The sequence below is a fragment of the Sardina pilchardus genome, chromosome 20 (genome assembly GCF_963854185.1).
Source record: "Sardina pilchardus chromosome 20, fSarPil1.1, whole genome shotgun sequence".
In the NCBI taxonomy this organism is placed as follows: Eukaryota; Metazoa; Chordata; class Actinopteri; order Clupeiformes; family Clupeidae; genus Sardina; species Sardina pilchardus.
Window position 1 is genome coordinate 19,934,574 of NC_085013.1, and position 25,857 is coordinate 19,960,430.

A 25,857-nucleotide genomic window follows, 5' to 3' on the forward strand; every position below is an offset into this window, starting at 1 on the left:
CTGTGAAATGGGATTTTGGGGATTTACAGCACCACTCCTGTCAAGGTCAGTGGCCCATGCCCTTGCCTTTCGGTTTTCAGTATTCAGAATGGTCAACTCACCAAGAGAGACTTCCAGTGTTATTTATTTACCTCTAATAATATCAAACATGCTTACATTGCATGGGAGACTAGGGTTTCAGCTGTCTTAGACCATCGCAACATAAAACGTATCCCAGTCCATAACATGATTGGACCACCAGGTCAGCAAGTCCTTAGAACCCACTCTGGTATTTTTCCTCATTGCGTTAGTGAAAAAGCCTTGGCCTAATTTTCTATCATCAGGTTCCTTTGTTAAACCTGGGTCAGGTATTCAGGAATAATCCTCTTCCCCTTCATAGAATATCGTCTCAACAGGTATGGGCAGGATCCAGTGGAGATGCTCTAAAGAATGAGTCTTTGTAAGCTGTGCCATGTGCAGAGCTAATTCTTCTGCACTGATACTCCCAAGATGGACATGGTGTCTAACAAAACAAAGCTAATTGCATTTCAAATCAGGATGCAATAGTTTATTTTATTGTTACACAATAACTAAACACTGAAGCAGTTTGGAAAGGCCTTAGACAATACATAATGTATTGACGCCTTAAAGAAATATGTTGTTTATATATGGTGACATCTCACTGGAAAAAGGCTCTCAATGACGCTTAAAGAGACCCTATGCAACTTTCTGCAGGAGACGATCGCTCTTTGTTTACATCTGGAAGTCTGAGACGAAGAACCACGCTTGCAATTTATATATTTAAATATAGCCTATACATGTATAAATATACACGCTAAAGCTGTCGGGGAAGCTCTGCAGAGAAAATGCAAGCATAAAACGAGCGAAAACGAACAACGAAACCGAAACCAGAGATGAAATCGCCAATCCTGCATAGTTCCTCTTTAACTTAGACTAGTATTGGTAGTTACAAAGGGTCTAAGTCTAACTGAAATGTAGCTTTTGAAGTTGTTTTGTTATGCAGTAGAATCTTTCAGTAGGCTACCTCTATACATTTGTTGCAATTTTAATTGAAGTGACACCTGTAATTAGCTTCAGTGCTTCCTTTAGATCACATGATCAGTTGATCATTGGATAGGTTGTAAGGGCTGATTTCAGCACTCATAACCCATAGTTTTCAGACAGTTAACCAACAAGAAGTTTGACAATTTTTCTCATCAGTACGCTGTAAACACTGTTATATTGACCTGTCTACACTGAAGATTATTGCATGCATCATGGCCAAGAGAACCCTGCATTACCTTATACGTCGACAAAAAAATAGATGCAAATTTAGGAAATGAGACTTTTCATGTTCAACATTCTTAGTATCCCACCCTCAATCTTGAAACACACCAGAAAGGTGACAGTTTTCAATAAACAAGAAGGTAAATACCAACTTGCAAATGCACATTGATTGTTTAGTTGCTCCAGGAGGCACCATGTCATTGGAGGCAGCCCTCTGTTTACTCCTCAAATTTCAGGAAATGTTGAGGGTGCATTAAATAAGGTTGAGGCATTGATGAGCTGTTCAGGGCTGAAAATAGCTCTGGCAGAAAGTGGCAAGTGTAGATAAGAGAATTTATTTATTTGTTGCAAAGAGTAGGGTTTTTTTTTTTAATTCAGTTGTGGCACTTTGAACATTTGTAAACCAATGCCCCAAGTGATCGCAAATGCATATATTTACATTTATTCACTGAGAAGACACTTTTATCCAAAGTGACTTATAGCAAGAGAGTAACATTCAAGCCACAAGGCACAAGGGGCCCTTAGCTGGACATATATCAGATTCTAATGTGTGGGTCATTTAGTACAGAGGTGAAGGGCTTTTAACATGGTGTTAAGAATATATTCTATGTGTTAAAGTCCATTGAAATTGCAACATAGCTGTACAACAGAAAGCGCTCTCAAAGTCGGTTTTACTTTATATTGCTATTTACAGTTTCACAAAAAAGCCTAAAGTGTTACTTAACAAGAATGTCAACCTTTCCTCAGAATTTATCTCTAGTCACTTATGAATGCCACAAGTATTGTGAAGTTCTTTGCTATGTGTGTTTTATACAGAACGTCCATCTGCTCATTAACCTAATTTAAGATAAACTGTTTAAATGCCGGTCTGGCATAATGCTAGGAGAACATTTCAACACATTTAAGTCCCAGCAAAGCCTGTCACTTTCAACAAAGAGGCATAATAGATGTTAGCAGTGATGGTAAAGAGGGAAAGGGGGAGCGTTCCTGGCTCCCCTGCAAATGCCTGTCTGTAACTAAAAATTAATCCATTTACTTCTAAATGTTTACTTTGTACTTTTGGCTGGTGAAAAGAAATAAAAGAGTTCCAATTCGGGACCAGGAGTCAGTCCTTCATAGTCAGCATAGGCTTTTTCCACACCACGTTCTTTCTAAAAAAAAAAAAAAAAATACAACAAATACTCTGGCAGTGCCGCGAAGGAGAGAAAAGAGAGAGAGAGAGAGAGAGAGAGAGAAAAGAGGGAGAGAAAATAAAAAGAAAGGAACTGTAACATCTGCAGCTCCGTTTCCACACAGACAGTTGGATGTGAATAACACTGGGTTGCCCTGACCCCCAGTAGGGAGGGAGGGAGGGAGGGGGAGTGTGTGTGTGTGTGTGTGTGTATGTGTGTGTGTGTGTGTGTGACAAAGGGGAGATGCCTCTGAGCAGAGCGCGGGGCTCCTGGGGAGCTGGACCCCAGAGTCCGGGCCCACAGAGGGGATTTATTGCCCATGCCCCCGGGGCAAAACAAGGTGGCACCGGGGCATCGAGACACCACATGCCACCTCAGCTGTCATAGTTTCGGAACAAAGATGGCTTCTCCATACAAACTCAGAGACAGACAGCCCACTGCTGGAATGAAATGATTGTGGATCACCACTATGGCCCCATGAATGCAAATGGGGGGTCAGACTAATAAATACGAAAGTGTCTTTTAAATAGCTAGGTGAAATGTAGAAACAGACCAAATGTGTGCGTGTGACTGAATATTTATAGAAATCTCTCCTGCAAACAAGAACATATAGGCATCTTTTTTTTTCTCTGACTAAAATCAAAGTAGAAAAGGCAAATTCTCCCAGCTTGATATCAAAGGAGGACGCGACAAAGAAACTGTGTACTTCAGGACTTAAATCTTACAAGTTCCTAATCCTTCTGAAGTCCACACGGGACCTTTGGTCTCCATGGAGATGGCAGAGCATTCAACCAAGTGATTGCCTCCAATGAATTTCAGATAAGACGAAATGGAAGTGAATTGATGTGATTTTAATGCAGAAGAGAGCTGCAGAGGGGAGGTCCGCTCGGTTCATATTTGAATAAAGCAAACAGAGAAGACAAAGGCCTGACAGCCGTAAATGACATTGTCAGTACAAAAATTATCAGCCAGTTTACAATCTGTTTGCTCATGTAGAACAAACAGAATGTGTGTGGCATCCTCTGGCTTTGTGAATGGCAGGGCAGCCGCCAGCCGGGGGGGAGAGAAGAGTAGATATCCGTTCCCCCAACCGGTCTGCTACAATTAGATAGCAATTTGACAGGCACACAGACAGACAGCGCTGCATGGTGTTTTTTTACTTTGGGGGAAAGCAAAGTGTTGTTTTGCCCTTATTTTATTTTTTTTTGGAATGTGCTAGAACACAGCCAAGCTGGTGTTTATGAAGAAATCTTGCAAGGTTTTAAGTCAGGAGACTGACTTGCACAGGGGATTGCCATTGATAGCATTCGAGGCACATTCCACACAACAGGCCCTCAGTTACCTAGCAAGGGCCCATACTTAGGGCCCACGTCTCATGGCAGGGACAAGGGAGGCGCGAGAGAGAGATGCTCCTTGAAGACAGAGACTTTTAGACCCCCGCCTCTGTCTCTCCGCTGCCCTGCACCCCCCCCCCCCCCTCCTCCACCCCCGCCTCTGTCTCTGCGCTGCCCTGCACCCCCCCCTCCTCCACACCCCCCCTTCGTCCTCCCTCTGTGGCGTTTTGTCACTTGTTTTGTTTTGAGCTTGTTAACTTCTAAATGGCCCGCGCGGGCTGCAGCAGCTGCCCCTGCTCGCGAGGACCTGCAAAGGCATCAATTCTCTGGGCAGGGACAAGGCGTGAAAACTAGTGAGGGGCCCCCCACCACCCCATCCTCGCCCCCCCCCCCCCTCCTCGGCACTGACAGCGCTTTCATACTCTCCACTGTACGGCTGTCAGCGCATGTCGCCAGGCAGCGTGCTGAAATATGAGCGCTTGCGGCTTTCAGGGGCAGGAGCCGCGGAGAGGATGTGGACTCAGAGAGGGCGCCGTCGTGTTAGAGAGGGAGTCGGTGTGGCACACTAGCCACCGCACGCTAAAACAAACACGCGCTAAACAGGGTACCCCGCGGATGAAGAGCGAGCCCGCCACTATTAGTACGGGTGTAAATTTAGCTGATGCTGTTGACAAATCAGATTGTGCTTTTGGATGGATGTTTATTTTATAGTATTGGTGCGCGTCATTTATAAATTTGTACTCGTAGGTATATTTGTGTCGACGTTCTGTGAGCACAGGGAATATAAATAAAATCATGATGCGGAGCGGGAAGCCAAATTTGCATTTGCTTGAAACTGGAAACTGGTGCCAGCAAACTGTTTTCTCTTCAAAAGCTGCAGACAAAACTCTTAGCTGTGTTAAAGAAAAGCACCAACACTCCAAATGTGAAATGTAAAATATCCCTTTCATTCTCATAATGTGAAATATGAAACATGTAGGGCTGTGTGAAGACTGTGATCAAACAAAAAATAGTTTCAGAGTGCATATCTGTAGAGTGTGTGACTGTGTGTGTGTGTGTGCACATCTCTCTGTGTGTGTGCGTGTGTGTATGTGTGTCCACACGCTTGCGAGTCTGAGAGAAGAATCTTAATTGATATTCATGCCATCATTCCCAGTGTCAGACTGGGAGAGCTGAGGCGCCTTCCACAGGCGGCAGAGCTGCTGTTTAAGTCTTATTAAAAAGTTGTTTGATTAGCAGGGCCCGGGATGGCGGCTGTAGAAAGGTCTGCTCACGGCAGATAAAAGGCAAGCGATAAATAGGAGAAAGCCAGGCAATCGCCAGCCAGCCACTAGAGCATCAAAACACGGCCATTTCTCAGGAAAGTTGATCCAATTATTGTCAGTCGGTGGGCGATAGCTAGTGCGCCTCCTTCTTTCATTCCCGTCTAAATCGCTCTGCCCATTTTCCCTGATACGCCAATCGGTCATAAAGGGTTTGCCATCATTAAAGTTGTTTGAATTGGAGCCCTATAGTGTTTGGTTAAGAGGGCAAATGCAAATTTGATGAAAGAATAAGGCTAAATTTACATATCAGCCTCAGCTCACATGGGCCGTGTAAACATTCTGTTTATCTCGAGTGTCATTTTATGATTTCAGTAGAATATAAAAACCGACCTTGGCCTCAGTTGCTGTGAAAAGACGTCAGTGAAATATACTGTTGTCTAAACACAATTTGTTCAAGTAGAACTTGTCAACAAATCCTCTATAACTCAGCAAATAGGGGAGGGGACCAGTTTGTTAGAGCGGAAATGCACCATTGAACTACAATTCAGACTCATTAATCTCGCCGTTATGAATTTTTCTATTCAAATACAAGTCGGGAGAATGAAATAGCTGGTGAATGTTCAATTCCAAATGACAAAGCTTTGCCCTGAAAAGCAAAAAAAGAGAGAAAGAATGAAAGGGGAGAATTACTGTATTATTTGCATACGGTATAGAGTCAATATTGGCATTAGTGAGAAGATTTATTTATCTTGCAATAGGGGAATTTAATGACAGGTCAGAGCTAATATATATAAAGAATTTTATTGGATTTATGACCAAATAATATTTGCAAAATGTCAGTGTATAAAATTGCAGCCAATTTCTTAAATAGTTAAAAAACACAAAAAGTACTCCAAAAATACTGTAATGTAGCACAAATCTCACTGAATTAAAATAGTCATGAATGACATTGTTTTACATAAAGGTAGTTAGGTATTACTATTATCATTATTATTATTATTTAGAACAATGCTGCATGTAATTTACTTGAATTGTATAAACATATATTGCATTATAAAGCTGTACATTTAAATACAGTATTTTATTCCTACCCCCTTTGTTTAAACTCTTGAGTAGACAGCATCCCAATATGCCCTAACATTGGAATATTGTGTTCTGCCTATCAGCCACTGTAAGATGACGTGAATTGAAACAATAAATAAATAAATAAAAGGTCAAATTATATCAAAACCTTGTACACCTTGAGGTCATTTTCAATTTTTTTTTTAAAAGATAGACAATTCAAGTTTCTCATTTTGACTCCATTGAAAAGACATTTTGAGAACTTTAGTAATTTGTTTTGTTGCATAATATCATCTGTGATTTTGTTTCAAAGGTAATGAGCAGCTAAACTACCCAGCTGTCAAATACATCATACGGCGTCACTTCAGCGTAGGCTTGGCTTGACTCGCCCTGAAGTGTGCTCGGTGTGGAGAGTGTTTTACAGAATTCTGTCTGCTCATATGCCAACAACTAATCCCATGAGAGGCTTGCCTGAGTCATTTCTAATGTCCTTTTCAGGATGGTAACGCTGTGATTATGAATAGAGAATAGTGTGCAACCTCATCTGAAGACAACACAAGGCCTTGACCTCTATTTTAGATGCTGTACTAAGCATGTTGTCTATTCTAAACATACACAGAGCATTGGCGATACATCTATCAGAGATGAAATTGCGGCAGAAAGTGACCCAGGAATGGGCACTACGCTCAGCACTGAATTTCTCTGAGAATAAGGCAGAACACTGCCATCTATGGCTCTGTTTACAGCAATGCTGATTGCTGAGAAATGGCTTTTGCAATAGCCTGCAGTGGGGCTGAGTGATTAGGGGGGAAATGCTTGAATTTAAAAGCCATATACGTATGTTCAAGTCACTTTTATTTAGCAGAAGAGTGCAAAGCGCAGCAATATGTGTGACATAATTAACCATAGGGTCAGTCACAAGCAGCACAATTAATTGCAGCCCTCATGATTGGCTAATTGCATTAGTTAAAGTTGACTGTGAAAGAGCAATAACATAGGAGCTAAAACAAAAGCAAAACCAAAGCAAATCCTCCCTTTCCCATCTATTTCCAAATAGAATATTGTCTTGTAATAGTTTATGTGTAATTTAGTTGGCAGATTATTGTGGTTATTCAACATTTTCTACTTCAAGGTTTGGTTTTCACATCGCTATGACAAATTGGTCCTTCGTTGGCGCAAGGTACGTACAGGACAAAAAAAGTCATTGTTTGGCTTGCGAACATACGTCACTAATACACACGGACCACCCATGGGAGAGAGAAAGTTTTCTTCTCAGTGTGGAACAATCCATCATTTCAGTCAAACCTTCTCACTCAACACCCTTGTTTTCATTAAAGCTTTGTGCTATCTGTGAGTCACAAAGGAACACATTTGTTTCTTCTTCGCCGTTGTCATGTAACAATGACAACAGTTCAGTAGCGTGTAATTCTTTAATAATGTTCTATTACTAGTTAATCGATTTAATTTCCCTGGGATTTCACATGTTATTTATTATCATTATTATTATTTATGAGGCATTTAGAAGCAATGACATGGGGAACCAGCAGAGTTTTCAACTTCAGGCTGTAAAACACTGCCTTTTTCTGGGTCCCAGAGTTGAATTTCTCGAAGATTAAAAAACTTAACTTTCTTTCCAAATGAGCATCTGGTGGTGAGATCCTTTAAGTAACAGAATTCGGCACAGCCAGAGCATTCTGTCGAAAATCTCTCCGCCACCTGGAGCTGTAGTCCTCTGACAGCGTTGGCATGACGTGCAGTCTCTCCTCGCTCCAAACGTTGTGCTCATTGCACTAAACGAAACTCTGTAAAATATAGCAATTGATTAATTTTGCTTTAAAAAAAAATATTGTAAAAATGGTGTTCTGCAGTTCTTAGTTGCAGTTTAGCAGTTCTTTTTCAACCAGAGCTCTATTTTTAGATCTGTTTACGCCCCATTACGCCCCCCCATTTTGAGTTGGGATATAAACGTTATAACCTACAAGTGTAAACGCTATGTAGAGTGGAATCTTTAGGGCCAAGTGTGCAGTAAAGTACTTGTTCTTACTTGGCGGTTCACCTGTCAGTAGCACAAATAAGTGGTTTACTTTGCCATGCATGCTTACCTCATGCCATTTTATGTGTGCTGGTTTTAGCATTATGACTCTGTAATACTGAGTTAGAGTTGGTGTAAGAGTTAGAGTACAGATTTTTTTTTATCATTTTTGTCCCTACTAAAAACGTCAAACTGAAACGTTTAGCTACAAAGGCCCTAAGGTAAGGTAAGGTAAAAAAGTTCTAATATGTAATAATTGGGGGCCAAGCAGCGAAGCTGCGAGGACCCCATTGTGTTTGTTAGTTTTCTTATTATTATTATTATAAACTATTATTATTGTTATTCCTCTGCCATTGAAGTCAATGGCAGCCCATAGAACCAACTACGGGAAAGTTGTGAAATTTGGCACACTGATTTGGCACTGTCCCATCATTCATGTCACCAAGTTTCATGCTGGCACCCTGAACCCTCTAGCGCCACCAACAGGTCAAAGTTGGATGTGCGTTCACGCACGTAACTTTTGACCCGTAAGTCCAATTTTCAAAAGTCAGGTATCGTTGGAATACTTGGACCTGCCCGAGTTCAACGCACCCTGTGACGTCATTTTCCGCCATGATGGATTTTCCGCCATTTTGGATTTTATCAAAAACACTTAAAATGTATTGGAGGTCACATTTTTTCTCTGATTTTCACCAAATTTGACACAGAGCATCTTCAGACCAAGACTAATTCAGCTCGTGCTTTTCGTCTTCGGAACTTTTACCGTTGGCCCATAACAGCCAATCGAAACTCGCGGCGAAGCCGCCAAACAGGAAGTGGGATCATATTTCAGCAACTCTTGCACACATCAAAGCCAAACTTAGTACATGGACTCAGGACCCCATCAGAAGGAGGCTCAAGAAATTTTGTGACCTTTGACCTCTAGGGGGCGCTGCAATTAGCAAAAAGGCCTTTTGGACTGTAGCTGTTGATGTGTTTGGAATTAAAACTTGCTACTGGTGCCTGGTTATACTGTTGGAGGTCCTTAGGTTGACCCAGCTCAATTTGTGACATCATCCTATTTGATACGGCCTCCATATTGGATTTAATGAAAATCCTTAAAACATTTCCACAGGTCGCAAAATGTGTCCGATCTTTATGAAACTTCACACGGATGATCTTCAGCCCGAGTCTAATATAGGCCTTGCTTTTCGGAGGGATATCTTAAACCGTTCGCCCGCAACAGACAATCAAAATTGGCGGTGAAGCCGCTGAACAGGAAGTGAGCTCGCTTCTCGGCCAATCTTGGGTTGTTTGACATCAAAATTGTTGTGACTGCTTAGAACTACATACCTGACGTAGCAACATTCAGTTACCATGGCAACTCTGGCCTTTTTGTCCTGCCTGCTTGGCCCCCACATTGCTGCTTGCAGCTATATTGTTAATTGTACTAGTGCAGAACCTAGTGCCATGGCAGGTTGTTGGCGAGGACACTGGCAGATGCCATCAGGCCCAACCAAGGCCTCAGACTGGGGCTGGAGCGTTATCCCACAGCAGACTCCTTCATGGCTGTCTGGCGCTTGCCCCCCCCTTGCCCCCCCTGCCCCATATCTCCTCCATCTCAAGCTTTACTGGTGATCAGCTACAGTCTGTCCCGTCTGCCGTGCTTTGCATCAGAAGCATACTCTCTCTGATTGGGAATTGGCAGGCAGACACACACACACACACACACACACACACGTGTGCGCGCACACACACACACACACACACACACACACACACACACACACACACACACACACAGACTATGAGCTTTGCCTGGAAGAGTTTAAGACATTTTCCCTCTGGTTCTGTGTGCTAGTCGTGTGATTCTGGAGGACTTGGTTGTCTGCAAGGTACTTTTGACTCAGAAACATCTTTGTCATTGATGTCACTGTTGAAAAAGGAAATGTATATTTTTTAAACATGTCTCGTTAGGTTCTGCTATTCACCTCGACTTAACTTACTTACTTACTGGTTTTGAATTTGTGTGCAGACTCCTATTCACAAGACAATGCCTGTTTGGAGAGAAATATCATCCGTATGAGTCCATAACAATGCTGACCTAACGGAACAAACAAGTATAGTTTTGTCCCTCTTATAATTTACATCAAAATCACAAGCTGCAAATCCTCAAAAGCCATAGGATGCAACATGCTGAAATATTAACAAATATGTGCAACAGACACAAACGCTAAGCTGGAGAAAGGCAACCTCAAACAAGCCGCTACTCTGGCCACAATGCAAAAGTCAATTTGCACAGTGCATGATTTTCTCCCATAGTGTTTACAAACAAATACAGAAAGAGTTTATGTAATGAATTCATTTAAACATGCCCTAAGAAATAAGCAAATAAAGCATTCTCCTTTGCTTCTTTGCTTTGCAAACATGCCTTTATATAGATTAAGTCTAACAATATGCCAAAGTTATCAAAGCAAACCAGCTTGGTGACTGACACGTCTAAGTGATGTGTTTTTTTTCTCCCCTGGTGCACTGCAGTCTGCAGGATGGCCCTTTGTGAGGCTGTCACTGCCCTGACAGGAGAGGACGCCGTCGATAGAGGAGGGGTCTATTATTTCGGTCCTGCTTTTAAAGCAACATCACTTTAACCTTGGAAAGTTCACCTTTTTAATACAGGGTCACTGCCAAAAATTCAAACCATGGGGAGAGCTGTCTAGAGTTCACTTAGGACACCATTAATCAACTGTCACCTCTCTCTTTTTTTTAGGGATAATCATTTCTTCACTTAACACAATAATCAATATTAAAGGAGCATTATGGAATTTAAGTCTAAAAATGGCAATGTTTTGATCATATTTGTTCATCTGTTCTGATCTGATACCCAAAAACGCATAGAGAGAATAGCCTGGACTAGCTAATGGGAGCAACAGGTGTGTGTGTGTGTGTGTGTGCTCTTCATAAATGTATTCATAGAGTTACTATAACCTTTTCTAACTGTCAGTTATCTGTTACCTGACTAATTCTTGTAGAAACTACTCACAAAAAGTTAAGGATATCTGGATTTCGGATGAAGTTTACACTTTCAGTACAGACAGTGTCTAGAGAAAGACATGCATTTGCTTATTTAAAAGTTTAGAGAAAGTCACATTAAGTTCACCTGTAAGGATTATGGTGGATTTTAGGTTCATTCTGAAATTTCACCTGAAAGCCGAATATCCCTGATTTTCTGTGAGTAGGGCATATCTTACATTCTTGACCTAAAGTTAACAAACTCTTTAAGTAACAGCAATCAATTCCACACATAAAGGTGTGTGTGTGTGTGTGGGTCTGATTTGAAGCAGTACGATCCTCCAGGTCATGAACCCCCACTGCGGTCGGCCCAGTAGTGTGACAGGGACCACCTGCATAGAAAAGGTTCATCTGCAGCCAAAGTGAGCTCTTTCAGTGTCCATTAATTTTTCACTCAACGGTCTTGTCCCGGTTTCAGCCACTTAGTCACAAAAGTCACTTAGCTGACCACGCCTCTCAGTGTGTCTCTTTCTCCTTTTATCAAGCCAGGTAGGGTTTGGAGGTTCAGATGGAGGGCACGAGTATTGACATACATACCTTGGTGCCTGTGGACAACACCCACCTGTTCTGGTGTCCTACACAGAAAGGAATGCAGCGCTTTTCTCACACCCAACGCTGGTAAGATCTTTGCCCTATTTCCTGCACAAAACAGTGAGCAACAGTGCCATTGCAAGCAGCTAACCGGAGACAAATCATCTCCAACATGGACAAGGGTTTGTTTGTCAAAGAGAAACTGCATATGTGCATATGCAGGTGAAATAAAAAAAATGTTTTAAGGTATTATTATTATATTATTATTATATATTATTCATATTTGCCAGAGCCACGTATATGAAGTAGAAAAACTGTTTCAAAATTGCCATGAGACTAGACTACCACACCTAGCCCACAATGAACATTTTTACCATGTAGTGAATGAAACGCAGAGTACCAAAGTACTGAACTTTATTTAATCCCTGTAAATCCCTGATAGATTGCATTTCCAGGTGTTTGGCTCCTCTTAAACTGCCTTGGAATCAAACAAAAGCTAGTGTCATTATGCCTTTGAACCAAAGAAAGGGCAGTGATGATATCTTTCACTATACTCAGTATCTATTGGGCAACACCTGCCAGTGTGCCATTGTGTAACTCACAGACTTGGAGAAAGCACTGATGCAGCTTTAGGCATCTCTTCTACAGGAGAACATTAAGAAAAGATCAGACATTTCCATGCATATGGCAGTGCATAAGCATTCAATTCCCTGACCGGAAACCTATTTAAATTGAGCCTCTGTGCAGGATGTGTATACGTGGAAAAGAACTTGCAGACGGTAGTGTTTCACCTTTGAAAGTTTCACCTTTGAAGGATCATGTTCCCTTTCATTATTGCTGAATGGGGCATACTTGTGACTACATTTTAGCATGAGAGGGCAGAATCTGAGACTGCCTATGAAAACATGCTCACAGAATACGAGTTGTCAAACCCTAATATGGTCCCTTGAAATGACACACGTCGACAAACATTCCCTCCAAGATGATTCCATTTGTTCGACCCATTCAGTTCTAGGTGTTGCTAGTAAGCTTCCAGTAAAATCCCTTTCCAGCCCTATAGTGAGATAAGTATTTATCAACCAGGGCATAGCAAATTAACAGTGGCTAGAATCTGGATCAGATACTAGCTTAAATGGCCTGCCAGATGTGTTATATCCTTCCCACTGTGGGGTTCTCAATCTCCAAACTACTCTGAATCTTCACAAACCACACTGTTATGAAGATATTTAGTCACTTAAACTCAGCCAAGACCAGACACACCAAAGTTTCATTGTTCATATCTACAGTAGATGAGTCAAATCACCATGGCCCTGTTGCTGACACTGCAAGTCAGTTAACCTTCATTTATCGCAATGCCATGTTCCAGTGTTATATATCCAGTGGGACATTAATGTGTTTTCTGCTGTGCAGTATATCTATAATTCAGTGAGTTCCCTCCACCTAATCGTTGATTTCATGAAGATTATGTCTACAGAGTTTGTCTAATAAGGTTATGCCCTTAACATCTCTTAAGATCACAACTCCATATTAAGCTGACAGTTTTATCATTGAACTGTATATTATGATGTCCATGTAATGTATTGAGAGCTGGGTAGTAAGACACCCTTAAACAAGAAGAGACACCAGACAGACTGAGCTCCCCGTGGTGTGAAGGTGTCCACTGAAGGCGCCCAAGAACTGTCAGCAGTTAAATAAAGGAGAGTGGCAGTTAAGCTGCATTCCACTGAGGCCAGTCAGTCAGTGCAAGAGCGTCAAGTAGAAACCCCTTCTTCTCCAATTAGGGCCATTAATGGATCTCAGTGAGGGCCTTCGACACATGAGGGCTGCAAAAGCGGTCTCTTCTCTGGGTCTAGTTGAGCGGTTTTAAGATATGCGATGGGTCACTATACCCATGGTGCTACGGAGAAGTCTTTACAGTATGTTTCCTCTACACTCTGGCATGTGCATTGGTTGTGAAAATATGGCGCTGTCTGATATTGATGATCTTGAGAGATGTTATATTCCCTCTAGATCTATATAGCCAGTCGTATAAATACTATTGCCTCAAGGATTGCCTACCTTGAAAGCACTTAAAATCATAATTGACCTTAAGCACTTTGAGACTATTGGGTTCACAATGGCGTCTCTACAGTTCCCCACATAGCAAAGACCCTTCACAAAACCCTTACAATGTCTGAACCCAATCATCTGATTTTCATAATTAGACCAAAAGCAGGTGACTAAAATTGTTAGAGATTAAAGAGCAACAAAGGATTCTGAAGGGGGAGCATACAAACCACTTTTTTTGCAGCACACCTAATTACTCCTGTCAAATGCTATGGCCACTGCTTGGCAAGGCCACTTGTTTGTTTTCTATGGTGTCTGTTTTCTATGAAAACACACACCAGCCAAGGTGGAATATTCCGTGGAAGAGCGGTGGTGTTGCGGTAGTCTTCTACACAATGGCCTAAACGATGAGATGTACCACTAACCGTCTCTTCCAGTGGCACCATCTGTGGAGGCTTAAAGATGTATTATTACCATCATGTCATATGGAAATAGATATTGATTTCATCAGGGCTATTTTCCTATTTAGGCACAATGAGCAAGACTATGGCGAGATGTCTTAAAAAAAAAATGAAAGGACACATTTACATCAGAGACAACAAACTTTTCTAAATTGGTATTTGAAAGCATTTTGTCGTTAACGTATTACACAGATGTTGGAGCTTATTTGACTGCTAATTTGTTTGGCTTATACTTATGGTTGCATGAAAACGGCCGTTTATCTTCACTTACTAGCACCAGGCCATGGGCAGCAATTTGAGCAGCAAAATCATGGTCGCTTTAGCCATGACTTCAAAGGAGCTCCCCTTGGAAAGGACTCCCCTTGGCACTTACAGTACTGTACATCCTGTCCTAGAGTGCTAGATTTCACAGAAAGGTCAAGTAATCTATGAATTGCTTATATATGTATCATAATAAATCATATTTTCATCACTGTTAGCATTTAAAGAGCTGTTAGACTTTGCTAAGCTTTCGATATCCCTTTGAAATGATTTGACAAAACCCTTACTCTTTGGTTTGTTTGTTTCAGTTTTCAAAAGGTATGAAACATTTTTTTTCAACATGTATTCAATCTACAGCTATCATTTTTGTTTTAGAATCAGACCAGTTGTCTTAGCCTAAATGGGCACTCCTGCAGGGACTTCTGTACTGGTCTCTCTTAAGTCCGTTCCTTAATGCCTTGATTTACCGTAATTTCCCGACTATTAGCCGCGGCTTATACATTGATTTTGCAAAATTTCTTCAGCTATGAGGTTAATACAGGGGGGCAGTTAATATGGTGTGGATATGGTTTTGTTTCTTTTAACTTGCATAAAACATTGTCCTGCGGCTTATACACAATGCGGCTTATATGCGGGAAATTACTGTAGGAAGACCAGATCTAGGCCCTGGCCTCACCGTTCACAAACCATGGTCGGAGGCCATTTTAAAATGTTATGGAGTCCTTAAGGAGGTCAACGCCGATACATGAGGCAAATCCCACCCTGAGTGTACTGTAGGTCTCTCCCTGACATACAGTACAAGAGCTGGCCTAGTAGTCTTTCTTCAGAAAGAAAGCATGCACCATCTTAAATATAAGCTCATGGAATGGTACATGTAGGCTACATAACATAGTTACTCAGCGTATTAACTCTGGAAAAAAAGCTATTTATTATTCAATCTTGAATTACCTGCACATATTAAAATGCATTTACAGTGCATCAGGCAATCTTAGGAAATCTTTATTTTCTGTGATGTACAGTGTTAAGTACTGTAAGTACCCAAACCTCAATGACTGCAGTACAGTAGGTCACCCTTTAGAAGGTTTACTATACTTTACTTAAATATATGAGTGGTATGTATTTTTATGTACAGTATATGTATTATTATGAATATTGTATAAGGTCAAGGTCATTCTTGTGCACTAAGGTGCAGTTATGCATATGGTGTGAGACTGAGCCTTTATGACCTGTGTAAGAACAGGAAGCAAGTAATCTCTCATTCTGGCAGAGGTAGCTTACGGAAAAACAGCTTTCAGGAGAGCAGCCAAACAGATGCACCTGTATCCAGGTGCTTCCCAAGCTTGGCATGCTTTGGAAACAATGACTTAATAAGATGAGACATGTCCTAAATATCCAAGGCAGTTATACATGCCTTGTCAGCCTCCAAAAGACGTACATCATCAGAAGAATGCAGGACTTAAATAAATGAGAATGAAATAGCGTCAGATTAGCGTTAAGAGTATTATGGGGCTCCCGATGAAAATGGCAGGAGTATCCTTTGCACTTCACAGGTGGTAGCTAAGATCACCCTCTCATTCAGGGCCCTGCCAGGGAAGGCTGTGCCAAAGGTGTTGAAAGGCACCAAAGCCCTGGTGTTAAGCCTGGCACCTCCCTTTCAGCAAACAAACGGCCGCTTCATAATGTTGCAAGTGTCAGAAAAGAAAAACGAAAGAAAAGAACCCTTTGCTGATTTATGATTGACTTCTGGGAACATTCACCAACACAAAAGGTGCATAGAGAGCTCTGTGCTTCCTTGCTGCTTGAACTCTCAATAGAGTTGCATGGCAACTTATACTATAATGTAAAGCCCTGATATGAAGGTCATAGCTGTACTTACTGTACTTAGGTGGACTGAACCAACTAGCCCATAGCTCCCAAAAGTGACAAACATGTTTCCATTTACATATTGTGACTTCTATTAGCTACACATACCAATGTAAAATGATACAGCAACTTTCTAAGCATATGCTGTACATATCTGAAACTGTGTTCTCTTCCAGGGAAGGCATTGCTACTCTAACACTGGGAAAGACTGTTGGTGTGTTCCTTTATGTAATATAGTTGGCTGACTGGATCGTATGGGCATCGTATAATGCAATCTACTTCAGGAAAAAAGCGTATATTGATCAGAATCATTTCCAGATTGAAGGTGCTATGGGAGCATTGTGTTACAATATTCCCTTGAACTTCACTCTGAAGTAATGTTCAAAATGAAGTAGGTGAGCTCAATGTAATGTTAACCCTTTGATATTGAAACCCTTGTAATGTCAACAATGGCCCTGTATGGATAGCTTCCACATTATTGCCTTATATCAGTCATTTGACAGTCTTTGTACATGTGTAAGTTTGATTGGATTAAAGCTTGGGTGAATAAAAACACCTCAGACCTTTTCAGTTAAAAACGTTAAAAACTGTTACCCAGCAAAGATCACTTCATGCAGAGGTGAATATCAAAGGCTTGGATGAGCCATCACCGTTAGTCCTCAAGTCATCAGCCTTGCTCAGCTCTGTCATAAAAAAAGACTATTTACTCAAGGATCTTCTGAAGTGTCTGTTGATCTCAGCATTTCATTGTTTGGTTGTTGAATCAGTCTGAAAATAATCAGTGTTTTTTTCTTTTTTCTTTTTGAGTTTACTCAACTGCAGTGCCAAACTTCCCTTAGCAAACAAGATCTACCCGTTATTTGTGATGGAAATAGTTGGTACTTACTATACTATATAAATTAAACTTAAAACTTCCCTAAATGATGTTAGCGACATAAACAGCATACAGCAAAGACAATACACAACATCAGCCACTTCACACATAATACAATTAAAGAGGCGTCCATATGTTTATGTGTGCTATGGACCCTAACAAAGTCCTCTATATGAGCTTTTCATTTTATTATTTTGTTATTATGGAAGGTGTCTCAGCCTGCTCTGTGTAGCAGAAATGTCCAACAATAATAAAACCATAACTTAGTGACGTTATCAGGGAGACGTTAAAAAACGCAGCAGTCGCACCTGGTGCTTTGGTCCTTAACACCAACCCTAAAGCAGTTTATTGCCCTGTTCTCGTCTTTTTTTCATTTCCACTTGTTTAAATTAGCACTGCTGAAGATCAGGTCACAACCCCTGACAGTGAATATTGGTTGATGTTGACACAGTAACAGCATAGGCAATTAACTCCTTTATTCAGTGCAACATTCCAGGTTGTGGTTTTGGAAATTGTACAGTACTAGTAATAATGGTGGTGTTCCACAAGGTTCCAGTCTTGGCCCTACCTAAAGCTCTCCATGGCTGTACCTCACCTTTGGAATACTTTGTTATGGTCCAAAATTAATGAGAGAGTTAATTTTCTCACAATCTGTGAAGTAGAATGCCCTGTTGTAAGACTTTGCTCTTTCCTAACAACCTGGCATCCATTGTTGTTATAAAACCAGCATTAGGCATGTACACATACTGTATTTTATACTTCAGTTATTATCTGAATATGCAACTCTTAATTCTTCATTTCTGATAGATAATGGCATAGTCCCTATCCTTCAATTTCAAATTGACATCCAATTTCAAACTGTTCCAGTGTAACATCACTAGTAACAGTAATTTTATTCTACATTAAGCTATTGAAACCATTCCAGTAGAACATCTGCCTAAAGCATTTAGTCAAAGCTCTTGTGGTTATACAAATAAAACCTATGCTCTGTCACCACCTTGTGTTTCTGCAGTTATACTACATGAAATGGTGGCCTGATGGGGCAACACATTTATGTAATGGACTGTCTTCAGCCTCATGTGGACATACAGACATACACATGCTTATCCATATGGGTGTATAGGCTAAGAGGTAAGAAATTGAGGAGATATACAATACTTTTTATCCTATATGAAGGACTATATGTTGTATAAGCTGACTAAAGTGGCTGAATACAACTTACATTTACTGTGTTCAGATATTGTGCAGTAACATAAAACTACGTACAAGGTACTCATTTTGGTCTGGCCTTCAGGCAGCCTATTCATAACTGACACAAAATTAGGATTCTCTATCAGGGCAGCCCATATAATGCATTTTAAGCACCACAAGAACTCTTCTTCTGAATTTTGGAAAGTGACAATGACATATTGTCAGTGATGGGGAAACTGATGGGTCACTATAGAATAGGGGGTTTAACAGTGCGTTAGCACCCTCTGCTGGTAGTTTAGAAATGTACTCATTTTCTGGGGTGGTATACAGTTTGAAGACATCAGCCAGAAGTATATGTGCCTCATGTACTGTAGGTGCTGAGTCTAACCTGTGTTAACCAATTTAATGCATTATGAGAATTACTCCTAGAGCTACTCCTCAACTCAGTTGACATTTGAGAATAATGTCCTAATAGTGACACAAGACGGGTACTTGATGTAAACACGACCTCTCTCATAGGAATGATATCTAAAATGGTATGGCCCTTGCTCACTGTAGCTTGCTGTAGTCAGAATATAGGATGTATGTTAGATTTATGTCTTACAGGAAAGATCCGGAGTTAAAGCAACCTGGTCACACGTTCAACTTCCTCTAGCATTGTGCAGATTTGACTGAAGGTGATGCATGTTTGTATTGTAAGATTCAGCCAGATCTGTGCAGCACTGCAAGAAGTCGAGCGTGCCCACTGATTAAATAATTTGATGCTGCCGGAACACAAAGTAGCCTAAGGCAATGTGCTGCCTTCAGAAACAGCCCTGGTTATGACCTCTCTATACACTTCGGTACTCTGTAAGGACCCAATCCACACTACCACTGAAGTGTAAGGCCATTTTGAGCCTTGTCAGTGGTTTGAAAATAGCGATTTCTTTTGATGTGGCTCCAAGTCTGCTGCTACTACACGCTATAAACCATTTAGTTGCTAATGCAGACATTGGTCTAGTTCAAAACTCCTCCTATTAATATCATTTTTGCACCCAAAGGAAAGTTTGAACTTGAATTTATCATCCATAAATAGACCCCAGGTTGTGTAAACTGTGGATCTTTATAGCCATGGTTGTAATCAATACAATTAGACAACAAAGTACTGTAAATGTGTACTGTACGCTTTATAACTGATGGCCTCTCTGCTCGTTATAGGAGGACTATATGAGGGAGCTGCCACCAGATTGACTTTGTGAAAAGCCAACATCAGGTAGGGATTGAACCCATGACATCGCCGTATATGCTGTGCACGTACTGTCCGTACATGTGAAAATAATATTGCTTGTGGCATGGCGGCTCAGACATAAACACATGGCTTCAGTCTGCAGTATTGACATGACTTTATGAGCGACCAATGATATATTATGTGCAGCCCTGTTAGATTATTACTCCCGGTCACATCATCAAACCCTACAGCTTGAGTTTTTGATATACCAACAGTTTACAGTGCTCCTGTTAGGCAGCCAATAGAGAGTGTTCGCTTCACTGACAAAAAATAACTCTTCCTGCATTGGAGAAATCATATAATTTGATATTAGCCTATACAAATTATGCAAGCAGTTTTAGGGATTGTGTTGTTACAAAAACTGCAAGGGACAGGATGCTAGATTAAGCAGTTTTAAAAAACAAATAGACAAGACTGGCCTTTTTAAAATGATAAAATCATCCACCCACATCCGTTGGTTTTTGTTGTTGACAGTGTGTGTGTGTGTGTGTGTGTGTGTGTGGTGTGGGCCACTAGTCTGGTGTAGCCAGACCTATTAGCCTATTAGCCTAGCCAGAGTCTATTAGCACACCATTTGGATTTGATTAGGATGTGTCTCAACTGATACAAGGGGAAAATACCTCAGCGCACTATTGGATAGACTTAACCAATCAGAGCAACAAAACATTCTTCAAAAACATCCCTCTTCTCAACAAATGCCTTAATTGCTGTTTACCTTATGTCTTTTCAAGTTATTGTGCAGTCAATATTATCTCCTATAACAGACACAATAGCGGAATCTAAACATCTTGCTTTTCTAATGGCCTTTTTCTTGTAAACAAAATCAACTCAAGTGCACGTCCATCCACCTATAAAGCCCACCCAAACGTTTTGATTCGTCCAAACACATTTTGACTAAATATGTAGACTTCTCAGTGAGTGACGACTCTAGTCCGAGCGGCATAAATTCGGGTGGACCTCGGCTAGGTTGGCACAGATCAGTGAAGTTATGAACAAATGGACAAAACTGGCATTTTCTTTTATAAAATTCTGAAAAAAAAACCCACCACGTCTTTGTTGTTGTTGCTGTGTAGTGGTGGGTGGAGGGGGTTGAGCAGAACGTTCATGTGCACTGTGAACATGTTGTGTACTGTATGTCCAAGTAACAATATCAAACTGTTAAAAAAAAGGTTATGCCAGTGTGGGAATGTAGTCTTTCCCAATGCAAATTCTTCAAACATCTCCCCAAAGTAGGGCATTCAAACACTCATATTTGAAGTGTAATATGATCCGGCAATCAAAGAGTGTCCTTATTTCTCCCTTTCATTCTCCATCAGTCCATGTTCCACTAATGGCTTCTGATCACAGTTAAGCCTTGAGGCAAATGACTCCTAATCCAGAAGAGCTGCATTTGGTTACCTTTGGGAAATACTATCCAGGCCCCGCCATGTTCTCTTCAACTTCTCCCAGATTAGTCCAATATATATTAATCCCCCCATTTCTCTTTGTCAACGGAGGACTAAAATCATTTGAGCAAGAGTACATAAAAGGCAGCGTGAGAACAAAAGAAAGAGAGAGAGAGAGTGAGAGAGAGAGAGAAAAGAGAGAGAGAGAGAGAGTGTGTGTGTGTGTGTGTGTGTGTGTGTGTGTGTGTGTGTGTGTGTGTGTGTGTGTGTGTGTGTGTGTGTGTGTGTGTGTGTGTGTGTGTGTGTGTGTGTGTGTGTGTGTGTGTGTGTGTGTGTGTGTGTGTGTGTTGTGTGTGTGTGTGTGTTGTGTGTGTGAGAGAGCGAGAGAAGTTATTAAAGACAATGGAAGGCAGGTGCTGGGCATCTCAGTGCAGGCCCCTCCCTGCAGCAGCCAAGCTAATAAGCCGCTTTGCATTTCAAATGAGACCACACTTTTCTGTCCCATTAACATTGCATGGCCTCTGCCGTTATGATATTTACAAGTAAGCAAAAGGTGAGGTCAGGGCGTTTGTTCTTGGTCCCTGGCTGCTTTCCAAAGAACTGTCATTTCAGACCAACTGTGCTTGTAGTTGGCCAACTTCAGGGATGTATAAAGAATGTTTTGCTACAACTAAATCCATCAGTACAATGAGATGACAAGAAGCAAGAATGTTTTGTACATTCCATGTTGTTTAGTTCCAAGAGGTATAGTAAAGTAAAGTAATTATTGGAGAATAAGGCCTGTCAGAACTTGTCAGAACTGACTGTTCCTAGTCATTAATGTGTCTATGGAGAGTAGACATTTGCATGGGGATGACCTGTACAGTATGCCTGTATTGCCTACTCTGTAAAGGTCACTACTAAATTACAGTGCTGGTTTGGCTTTCAGTGTTATTATGCATGCACAGGACATGAAAATAGCACAGCGCACATTCCATGTTGTTGATACAAATTATTTACAAGTTTTGAAGCCGGTCTATAGAAAGAAATGACAAATTAGAAGTATCTAGATAAAAAGACATTTATGTACACATAGTTTGTGAATAGTTTGTTGTGGATTTGGGAAATACAATGAAAGTTGAAGACAGACTGTAAGATTTGAGAATATTTCATCTTCAAACAGTACACATGAAATGGTTTAAGTCAGCCTCTCCAAACAACCACTAAGATTTTGGTTACAGCCCAGAGTTCACTGTCATGAACTTGGTGCCTCTCTCTCTGCATAGTTTAAGAAACCAAAATAAACAGTTTCCCATCCACAAAGGAAAGGGATATATTAGCTTGGGCTGAAAACGTCCTGTACAACCACTGTAATTTCATGTATATGGGAGTCTACCTCTTTTGTTTGTGGTAAGCCTCTTTTTTTCCAAAAAAAATACAACAACAACAAAAAACTTAACATCATTAAATCTCGACAAACAAAAAATCAATGTTGGGTTTGAGGAAGATGGAATCCTTTTCAGGAATTAAAACATCTGAATCACAGATGCACAGACCACTGGCCAACATAGCAGGTGTGAATACACAAGAAAAAAAAAAAAGTGATTCACATTTCCTGTGGAAAAAGCGCCATTTTAGTTTTTGTCCACGTATTTATTTTTCTGTCCAAGATTTATATGCTGCCATCTGCTATTGGGGGTGTGCTCGTCCTGATTATTTACCCAGAGAAAATATGGCGGTGAAAAATTCATGCCTGCGTGCCGCCCGTGTCTGAGCGACCTCTGGGCAGTGGGCAGTATGGGAAAATGGGCTCCATGTCACCGAGAGATGAGGTCAGCTGTGGCACGGCTGGTGTGGGATGTAGGGCCATCCTGTAACGTCTTCGTGCCGACCTCCATTAGCCTCAGTGGGGCAGTAGCAGGATTGAGACGACCATCCAGCACCCAGCCGCATCCACCACTGTGCCTGATGCTTGGGAAACAAGCGTTTGTATTCTTGTCATGGTGGATCAACGTGCACAATAAAACCCATAGCACAGCAGCAGGATTGAAGCAAGTATGAGGCACGGATGAGATGAGGATGAGACAAGGAAGAGACGAGTCAGCCATCCAGCACCCAGCCGCATTCACCACTGTGCCTGATGCAGGCTGTGCCTGATGCTCGAGAAAATAGCGTTCGTATTCTTGTCATGGTGAATCAAGGTTCACAATAAAACCCATAGCACAGCAGCAGGATTGAGACGAGTATGAGACACGGATGAGACCAGGATGAGACGAGGATGAGACAAGGATGAGATGAGTTAGCCATGCAGCTCCCAGCCGCATCCACCACTGTGCCTGGTACAGGCCATGCGTTAAGCTCGGGAGACAAGCGTTTGAAAGTAAAAGTCATGCCATATATTCTTTCTACCAACTTAACACAGGTGATATCACTAGCCCCTTTCACATTGACCAAATTTAACGTTAAGGCTGTTCCTTTCACACTGTCGACACGGGGTGGGAAGTCAACCCGCCTCTGCAATTGAACCCGTGTTGAAGGCGTGTTCAATGTGAAAGGAACAGGTCAACCCCGCTATTAGGGGTGTGTGACTGATGACATATTTGGCAAGGCAGGAGGTTAAAATACAGGAAACACACAAGAGACAGGACAACTTTGCTGTGTCCATATATCTATGGCTGTGTCCAACAAATCGCGTTTTTTATGCTGAGAGTTCCCTGAACCTCCTTTTCTCAGCACTTGGTTCGGTCAAGTGTTTATTGTTGCTAGGTTACCAAAACTGTCTGCTGCCAGCACGTCTTTTTAGAACGTTTGCCTAATGCTAGCTAACTAGCCAACAAGCTAACTGTCAGAGCAGCAGTTGTTCAGGACTCAGCACACTAAAATATGACTTCGACAGACAAAAGGACCTCATTTGGCATTCAAATAACTTAACAAGTGGCCCGCCATCATTTGGAAACTAAACCACGTAGCACTAGCATGACAGTTGTGTTTATCAGTTTATCTCCGAGGTCCAAGGCATGCTTAACGTCATTGTTCACACTCGCCTCTGAAACCGGTTTCAAACAACCCCGGGACCAAAACACGTCTACCTTTCACATTGCGAAATCCCCTGAACCCGCTATTTCTTAAACGCTAATGTATCGTTTCTCAATGTGAAAGGGGCTACTAATTATCTGATCTACCTGACTGTTAATTAGGATGAGCTGATTTACTTAATGTTTGGATCAAATACTTGGCTTTCTGAACCCGGGATGACCGCCTCTGTCCACCACTGTGCCTGATACCTGTACAGGCCGTGCATGAAGCTCAGGAAACAAGCGTTCGTATTCTTGTCGTGGTAGATCAAGGGGCGCAATGAAACCCATGGATGAAATCATGACACCAGTGGTGGTGGTGGGGATTGTGGTATGTCGTTTGAGACTATTGGAGTTTTATATGCCTGGCCAGTAGATGGCACCATATTTTCCCAATCTTGTGTGTATTTATTCACACCATTGACATTAGAATGACCGCTCTGTAGACTCAATTGTTATTACCTCCACCAAGGAGGTTATGTTTTCATTGGGGTTTGTTTGTCTGTCTGTCTGTCTGTTTGGTTGTTTGTTTGCTTGTTTGTTTGCAAGATGTCTCAAAAAGTTATGGATGGATTCTGATGACATTTTCAGGGAAGGTCTTAAATGACCCAAGGAAGAATTACATTTTGGGAGTTATCTGTAACACCGTCTGGATCCAGGAGGCGGTTATGTTTTCGCTTGGCAGAGGTCTGCGCTCTCTGAGTGCTTTTCTAGTTGTTCTTGCATTCTGTGTAATTAGATGAGCTCTCAACTCAACACATGTGACCACACAGAGTATGATGTTAGTAATTGTAATTTACTGATGGCTACTGTGAGCAACCCCAGAGAGAACTCAGATGGGCAAACAGTCGCCACACTCGGCATCTGTTTTCATCCCAATCCCGAGCAGGCACCATGCGGATCACCACCTCTCCCCAGACTTGCGGCGAGCCGAAATAGTCAAGTGCACTTGGCGGTGTGGCTGACGAAATCGGACCTGGAGCAGCCAACCAGATTAGTCCACCAATAGATTAAGTGGTCGCTGAAGCCCACACAACATTCCCAGTGTGTTTCGTATGGAAGCAGAATTTCCATATCCTCACACTCTCTGTTAGCCACTTGTCTAAATACCCATAAATCATCACCAAATTCCTGCTCCTTTTTTTTTTATATTTGCGAGCCTGGAGACTTCAAAAGCCACTTCATAAACCTCTTAATGACTCTGAAGCGACTGATGCAATCCTGCAGATTATTATGGAAATACTATCATTTGGTGCTGAATGCTTCTGCCCTTGCGTGCCATTGTCTGGATTTCAAACTGTCAGTGACCTGTCAGCCTGTGACTTGTTAGACCTGGTAATTAATTAAGGGACTGTGGTGGTTTCATGCTATTTCACATTCAGACATTCACAAATTGTTTTTTAAGAAAATATGTGCACTTGAAAGCACCACACACGTAGACATATACATGGACACACACACACACACACACACACACACACACACACACACACACACACACACACACACACACATACAGTGAAAATATCTCCATTCCCTAGCTCAGTTTTGACTATCCGTGTTGCCTTTGGAAAAGACTCCCACCTCCCAGAATGAGGGAGGACTAACTGAGAGTTCCATTCTTTCCGTCCTACACAGGAGAATGTTAATAGGTTATATCCTTGTCCTCAGCTGGGATTGCCATTTCCTCTCCATTTGACCTGCACATCACATGGCTGACTCTTACAGGAATTAAGGTGAAGAAGA

The 25,857-nt window shown here is 41.5% G+C and overlaps 1 long non-coding RNA gene across 2 annotated transcripts in view; it reads left to right on the forward strand.

Moving 5' to 3' along the window:
- Positions 1–25,857, forward strand: part of LOC134068073 (uncharacterized) — a 59,197-nt gene that overhangs the window by 4,065 nt on the left and 29,275 nt on the right. The window contains exons 2-4 of one of the 2 annotated variants that reach the window (XR_009936588.1): positions 11,665–11,797; positions 18,228–18,346; positions 19,604–19,658. This is a non-coding gene — a long non-coding RNA (uncharacterized LOC134068073). The remainder of the gene's footprint in view (positions 1–11,664; positions 11,798–18,227; positions 18,347–19,603; positions 19,659–25,857) is intronic. The other variant, XR_009936589.1, reaches the window with a different exon arrangement.